Source organism: Phyllobates terribilis, unplaced genomic scaffold (assembly GCF_046119375.1).
Source record: "Phyllobates terribilis strain yellow unplaced genomic scaffold, ASM4611937v1 Scaffold_9__5_contigs__length_417890890, whole genome shotgun sequence".
NCBI lineage: Eukaryota > Metazoa > Chordata > Amphibia > Anura > Dendrobatidae > Phyllobates > Phyllobates terribilis.
Window position 1 is genome coordinate 391,492,952 of NW_027362769.1, and position 7,372 is coordinate 391,500,323.

Here is a 7,372-nt window from a genome sequence, read left to right on the forward strand (position 1 = left end):
CAACAACATATCCCAGAACGTAACTTCTCATTGTCTATTTTAGTTTTTTATGTGCGCTACCAAGGAACCCAGCAGGGAACCCCTCTACTTACCATAGAGTATCAATCTTCATTGAAGATTAAATAAGTCTAAACTTATCCATACCAAACGTATAAAACTTATAAGTGTAAAGAGCAGACAACTGTTCAAAAGTATAACTAGGGGGATCACACAATCCAAGTTGTGGTTGCAGTGGTCACAGACATTCCAGGAACGCTTGAAACCACTTGCCTAAACATAGTGTAGGGACACATAAACTGCCTGTCCGTGGCAGCCACAGTGTGCGAGGATTGTCCCAACCACACACACTCTGGTACTTCACTTGGTGCAACCACATACAGTGACGAGCAAAACGGTAACAATGTTTTTGACCTCCAGGCCCAATATCTCACCATCCACTACTGCTTCCAATGTGAGACTACCATCATTTTATAGACTATCATCTTGGCTATCTCATACATAAATTTGACTTGCAACTATTTAGCCTACGATTAGTCATGCAGCTTCTTGTCATGTCACTGTATTGTTCTTTTTTTGCTCCTGGGGGTGGAAAAATCTTTTACATTCTGTATACTACAAATTACAACTTGTTCTCACATTCCCAAATAGCTCAGTGTGTAATTAGGTTAATTCCCAAGAGAAAGGTCACTGGTTGAAATCAAGGAGCAACCATGAAGAAGATTTCTCAAGAAAAGAGAAGCAACTGCTCCATCTGCCTGAGCCTCTATACAGATCCCGTATCCCTGAGATGTGGACACAACTTCTGCCGCTCGTGTATTGTGAGTGTGCTGGATGCCCAGGAGGCGGCTGGAGGGTATTTCTGTCCTGACTGCAGAGCAGAATATCCGGAGCGTCCGGCCCTGGAGAAGAACCGGAAGCTGAGGAACATAGTGGAGCGTTTCTCATCTACTCAGCCTGATATGGAGGAGACCAGAGTCCTCTGCACTTACTGTACAAAGTCTCCTGTACCGGCTGTGAAATCCTGTCTGCAGTGTGAGACCTCTCTATGTGACGACCACCTGGCGGCCCACAATAAGTCAGTGGATCATATATTAACAGAACCCACCGATTCCTTTGGCAACAAAAAATGTTCCCTCCACAAGAAGGTTCTGGAGTATTACTGCCCGCAGGACGGGGCTTGTCTGTGTGCGTCTTGCTGTTTGGTTGGTGAACACCGAGGACACCAGGTGGAACTTCTAGATGAGGCTTCTGAGAAGAATAAAAAGGATCTGACAAAATATCTGGAAGAACTAAACCCCCAAAAAGCAGATATTCAAGCAAAAGTTCAGAATCTGCAGACTTATAAGAAGATGATCCAGGAGAAAGCCTCCGATAAGAGGAAAAACTTCAGTAACAAATTTAAAAACATTGAGGGGCAACTGGAAATGGCAGAAAAGAAAGTGATAAGCGACGTCTCCAGGCAGGAGGAGAAGATTGTGTCCCAGATATCTCATCTGATCAAAAAGCTGGAAATAAAGAAGGACGAGCTGTCCAGAAAAATTTGTCACTTGCAGATGTGTCGTGTCACCGACCCAATAAGACTCTTACAAGAAAGTGACATTACAGTGTGTAGTCATGGAGGTGATGAGGACACAGGGGGAGATGGTGGAGAGGTCAGTTCTGAGGAGGATCTGGACAAGGTTCTGATATCACTGACCTTGCCCCGATTTATGAGGAATATTGTCCCAAATGTAACATCAGAGCTCGGGATCCATGTCCCAGACATATTGCTGGATGTGGACACTGCTCATAGATGGGTGAAGATATCGGAAGATCTGAAAACAGCAACAGATTCAGATATTGAACAGAACAGACCAGAATCGTCAAAAAGATTTCTGTACTTCCCCCAAGTGTTAAACAGATGTGGCCTCTCCTCAGGACGACATTACTGGGAGGTAGAGTGGAACAAGGTCGGAGGATGTGGCATCGGATTGTCCTATCCCAGTATAGAAAGGGAAGGACGACAGTCTTGTATTATATATATTGATAGATCTTGGTGTTTGGGTATGTATGGTGATGTGTATAAAGTATTTTACAATTCATTCAGATTAACTCTCAGTGTAAAGCCAACATGTCCAACACTTGGAGTCTTCTTAGACTATCAGGCCGGGCGTCTGTCCTTCTATGAGCTGTGTGACCCCATCAGACACTTACACATCTTCACCGTCTCCTTCACTGAACCCCTACATGTTGTCTTCTCTGTGGAGGTTGGAGCCTCTGTTACAATAAGAAGCTGAGGCCGATGTCGTCCTCGTCACATTATAATTACATTATTTCTTGTCACATGGACACATCTGTATATAGTGAGTTATCAGCTGGACCCTCTAATAATACAATGTGTATGGTAGTTTTCATGGGGTGAGGAATTTCCTATTGAATTTTTTCCCTCGGAGATCAGATGAAGAATCAATGATTGAGCCATATGGAAATATTCATGGGTGAATTGTCCTGACACTGATAATGGTTAATTTTTAAAGGGTTACTTCTACCATATGAAATAGAGATATATAGCCGTGATAGGTCATAATTTTATGACCCCTAGAGGAATCAAACAGAAGAGCAGGGAGGTAGAGGCGGATGTCTTGTAATAAGCAAAGAACACAGGACTTTGTAGGATGATATGAGTTTGTGTCTGTGTTGTATGTTTCTTTCTTGCCAATGGTAAAAAAAGGTAATACGATTAGAATATAACTTGTTGTTATTGATTTCTCTACTTATTTCCTTCGGCCTAATTCTTCCACCAGCAACATTTAGACATTTACGTGAGCATGTGTGGTAAATTTTTGGGGAGACAATTGCTGGGTCCCAACTGACACCAAGAACACGGTCCTTTGTATAATCAGATTCTTCTGTATGTCTCATAGATGAGAACGGGAAGTGTTGTCACCTCTACTGGTAGCAGGACACCTGTATGTAAGGGAGGTCCCTGACCAAGGGTAACTTCGTTATTCCTAAATACCGTAGAAAAGGGTACCTGGATGGGTGTGTGTGTGTTGGTGATTCACGTACATTCACCTGCAGACCACATGCTGTCGATTTTTGTGGCAAGCCATGACCCAACGACTTAAGGATGACTGAGAGAGTATGAACTGGATGAACTTGTAAAACATATATACAACTGGTAGCAGGTATGGCACTTTGGTAACAGTTCTGCACAAAACAGAGGTATAATCTTGATGGTTATAAGTAGCGGTACATAGCTTGTGAAGGACGTTATGTAGCACCCCGAGGGCTCGGCTGCTACAGGGGTATTGCACCTCGAACCAGAGGTGTGATATTCCACTCCCGGGTAAGGATGGGGTGTGGACCAGGACTCGGTAGGCTGCATGCACCACACACACCCCATTTCCGAGGGACAGGTCAACGGTGCTCCCACGAGACAAGAGTGCAGGCACGACATCATCTGTCCCTGTCTGGAGTGGGGAGGGGAAAGTACACCCAGTGGTGTAGGAGCAGATAGGGGTGGGTCTCTGGGCATAGGTAGGAGCCCATTGGTTGCTAGTCACCTGGGCTCACACATAGAGGGAGGTATATAAGGTGGGCACCATCTTAGGACAGTAGTCAGTTCAGTTCCGTGGTCAGTTCAGAGAGGAGTGGTGACAGGGAGCAGAGCTGCTGCATGGGCTCTGCTCCACGGGCAGGCCTTGTCAGGAGGCCGGGGCCCGAGAGAGAGAGAGAGGAGAAGGAACAGAAAGGAAAGTAAGAAAGGAACTGGAACAGAGGAGAAAGGAGGCAAGGAACGAAACATCAAGAGAGGCCCAGAGACACAAGTAAAGAAGGAACCCCATATGCCCAGGAGATACAGGGTGAAGGGTTGGCAGAACAGGGTACCGGAACCCAAATTGGTGGAGGCAACAGATTCCTCAGCCAAAGACCGGAGGTCGTTACCACATCTTGGTGCGACCCCTCACTATATCCACCAGGAAAGCATACCGCATAGGGTCAGGGAAACTGGAGATAGGTTTCGCCAAGAGAAGGCCCGAGGAAGCTGGACAAAGGTGGGTCACTGGTGGGGACGGCCAGAGAAAGGAAGAGAAGGGAGCCCTGTGCCACACTCTGGAATTGCCTGGGAGTTGACCGAGTCCCTCACCTGGTGGACGCAGCATGGCTTGGGCAGTCATCGCCTGCAGGATTGACACGAGTAACAACTGTGAGTAAAGCATTGGAAACTGCAACCACACGTCTCCATGTTTCATCGCCGCACCAGCACCATCAGTACTGGGACGCTCACATCATCACTCCCATCTTCCACACTAGCTGCCCTGAGGCAATACTTCTCCCGTGGGGAGTTATCCCATACTCAGCTGCGCAAACAACATCAGCCTTAGCGGTCTGCAGCGCAGCGGCGGTCCCCACTGACCGCAATCCACGGGTGGCGTAGTCGGACACTTATTATAACACCACTAAAACTGCCACTGGTTTGACCGCCCTGGGCACGGACCGGGTCACCGCCACATGGAGACTACAACCCCCAGCGATCCGGCTCTGGGTATTCCCCTCACAACGCAGGCCCAGGGGGCGCATCAACTTTTGGCGTAGTCTGCAGGATTCAAACCAACCCGCCACCAACGCGTATTGCGTGCCTGAAGAAGATAGTACATGTACCTTGAAAAGAAGTCTCCCGCCGTCCGGAGTCGTTTCCCGCCATCCGAAGCCGATTCCCGCCATCAGACGCCATCTTGGACCGTTTCCCGCCATCTTCATCCGTTTTTCCCACCCTGGCAGAGCGGACACCATTATGTGCGCACCAAAAGACAGCAGGAAGCCGCCTCCCATCGTGGGCCAGGTCCCAGAGTGGCGCCAAAGAAGGGGCCCGCCCCCAGCAACTATGGATGCAGCAGTGGAGATGTCCATCAGCGTGGGGGGGCTGCCCCTAAAGGTGATTGTCAGCAGATGCCCCCTGGACCAACCCCCATGGGGGCGGATAGGAAAGAAAACTGAGGGGCTGGGTGCGGCCAGGATCAGTCTGGACCTGCTGCACCCGGAGTTGGAGGGAGCAGCGAACTCCACCAGCACCCTGGTCCGCAGCCTGCTGCAAGCTGAGCCACCCTGCAGCCTGACAGAGTTGCTAGCCCAGCTGCCCAGGGACCCGGACTGTGCGCGCGCAGCGCTAGAAGATTTGAACAGGAGGATGGTTTGGGCGCAGCAAGAAGTGTTTGCCGGGTGGAGAGAGGAGTTGGCCCGGCAGCACGAAGATGACCAGCAGAGGACCCCGAGGGGACCGAGCAGCGCGCCTGCCGTCGGGCGCGGAGAAGAGGGGTCAGCAGCTGCAGACGACGCCACGGAGGAGGCCGCGGAGGCCGAGGCAGGTAACGGGGACGCCACTACCCCAAGCCCTGAGACCACCAGCCTGCCCCCACCCTCCGTTGCGGGACCCGAAGCCCGGGGACCGTACCTGACACCACGCCTCCACTGCCGCCAGCTAGGCCTCAGGCAGCAAGAACCGTCATCACGCCCCGCCCCGCGCTGTGCCCTCTGAACCTGGGTGCCGCTGCCTCACCAGCGCCCCCTACCTTGGCGGTGCCACCCCCGGGCGCGACTAACCAGCGACCACCGGCCTGGTTGCAAGGCCGAGTGCCCCCGGGCGCTGCCACCCGCCCGAAGCCCGCGGTACCACCCCTGGGTGCGGACCTGTACGCCCAACATACCAGCCCGGCGGGCTGCCCTTTGAGTGGCCACCGGAGTTTGTCAACCCCCGTCTCCGGAGAGAACGACCCCTGAGCAAGCCTCTGATCCCGGCCCCGGAGCCCGCCAACATCGCTCCACCCCCGCCGGAGGATGCCCAGTTTGCATGGGACCCCACCGGCGAGAATCTAATGGGGTTCCCGCAGGAAACACAAGCGGACGCAGCTCGTGACCTGGATTGCTGCCGTCAGCAGCTGGCCACCTTTGAAAGGGAGCGGCGGCAGAGACGCATCAGGGAGGAGCGACTCCAAGCCCGGAGCGCGGAGCAGAAGAGAAGGGCCCGGCAAAACCCCCACGCCATCTGCGGTCCCCGAGCCACCGGGACCGTAGTCAAGTTCCAGCTGGAGCATAGCTGGGGCTTCATCCGAGACCCGGAGGCTGCAACCGACGTCCTTGTCACCAGGAGAGACGTGGAAAGCCACCTGCCAGAGGGACATCACGGCCGTGACCTGTACCCCGGTGACGTGGTCACCTACACCCGGCACAAGGGCGCAAAGGGACTGTATGCCCTCCATGTCCACCGCCTAACCGAGGAGGAGCTGCGGTATTGCCCAGATATGGACTACCCTGAGGGCCCGGACGGGTCTGAAGAGTACATGGAGGAAGTATCAGGAGGACACCGTTACCAGTGAACGGTAAAATGGAACTGTATATAGTTACCCGTCAGGGTACAAGAACTGTTGTGAAACTGTTGATTGTGTGAACGTTACCTGTGTGCCCCTAATCCCTAACCAGGCTGAGGACTGTGAGCAGCCACTCACTTATCCCCACTGGCCGAGGACTGAGAGCGGCCATCCTGTACATAGTTGCGCTTCTTAAAGCGCCCCCTACTGGTTTTATACAAAAACTGCAACGTCTACCTCAAGATTAACTGGACTGTTGCACCTTTAAGAAGAGAGAACACCTGGTCGCAAGTTGCACAGCGGCCAGAACTCCAGAATATGTTTTGAAAATGTTTTACTTGAAAATGCCTTAATGTGAAAAGTTTATGTGCTGCTAAAATAGTAATGCCAAAGTTTTATATAGTGTTTTATAAAAGAGTTCCGGTGGCATTAGCAAAATGTTTTATAATGTTTAAACCAGCAACGTTAAAAAGAAAAGATTACCTCCCATAAAGGGATGAGTTTTCGGTTAATGTCTTATATGCGAGTGCACTTTAAAAATTTCTATGTTTTTAAATTGTTTTGCTCTTTTCCAGCCCGAGGACGTGCTCTGATTTACCAGGGGGGAATGTAGCACCCCGAGGGCTCGGCTGCTACAGGGGTATTGCACCTCGAACCAGAGGTGTGATATTCCACTCCCGAATAAGGAGGAGGTGTGGACCAGGACTCGGTAGGCTGCATGCACCACACACACCCCATTTCCGAGGGACCGGTCAACGGTGCTCCCACGAGACAAGAGTGCAGGCACGACAGCATCTGTCCCTGTCTGGAGTGGGGAGGGGAAAGTACACCCAGTGGTGTAGGAGCAGATAGGGGTGGGTCTCTGGGCATAGGTAGGAGCCCATTGGTTGCTAGTCACCTGGGCTCACACATAGAAGGAGGTATATAAGGTGGGCACCATCTTAGGACAGTAGTCAGTTCAGTCCCGTGGTCAGTTCAGAGAGGAGTGGTGACAGGGAGCAGAGCTGCTGCATGGGCTCTGCTCC

At 51.4% G+C, this 7,372-nt stretch overlaps 1 pseudogene; it reads left to right on the forward strand.

Annotated features, from left to right (window-relative positions):
• The window catches only part of LOC141161425 (uncharacterized), a 39,579-nt pseudogene extending 37,178 nt beyond the window's left edge, over window positions 1-2,401 (forward strand).
• The last annotated feature ends 4,971 nt before the right edge of the window (window positions 2,402-7,372 follow it).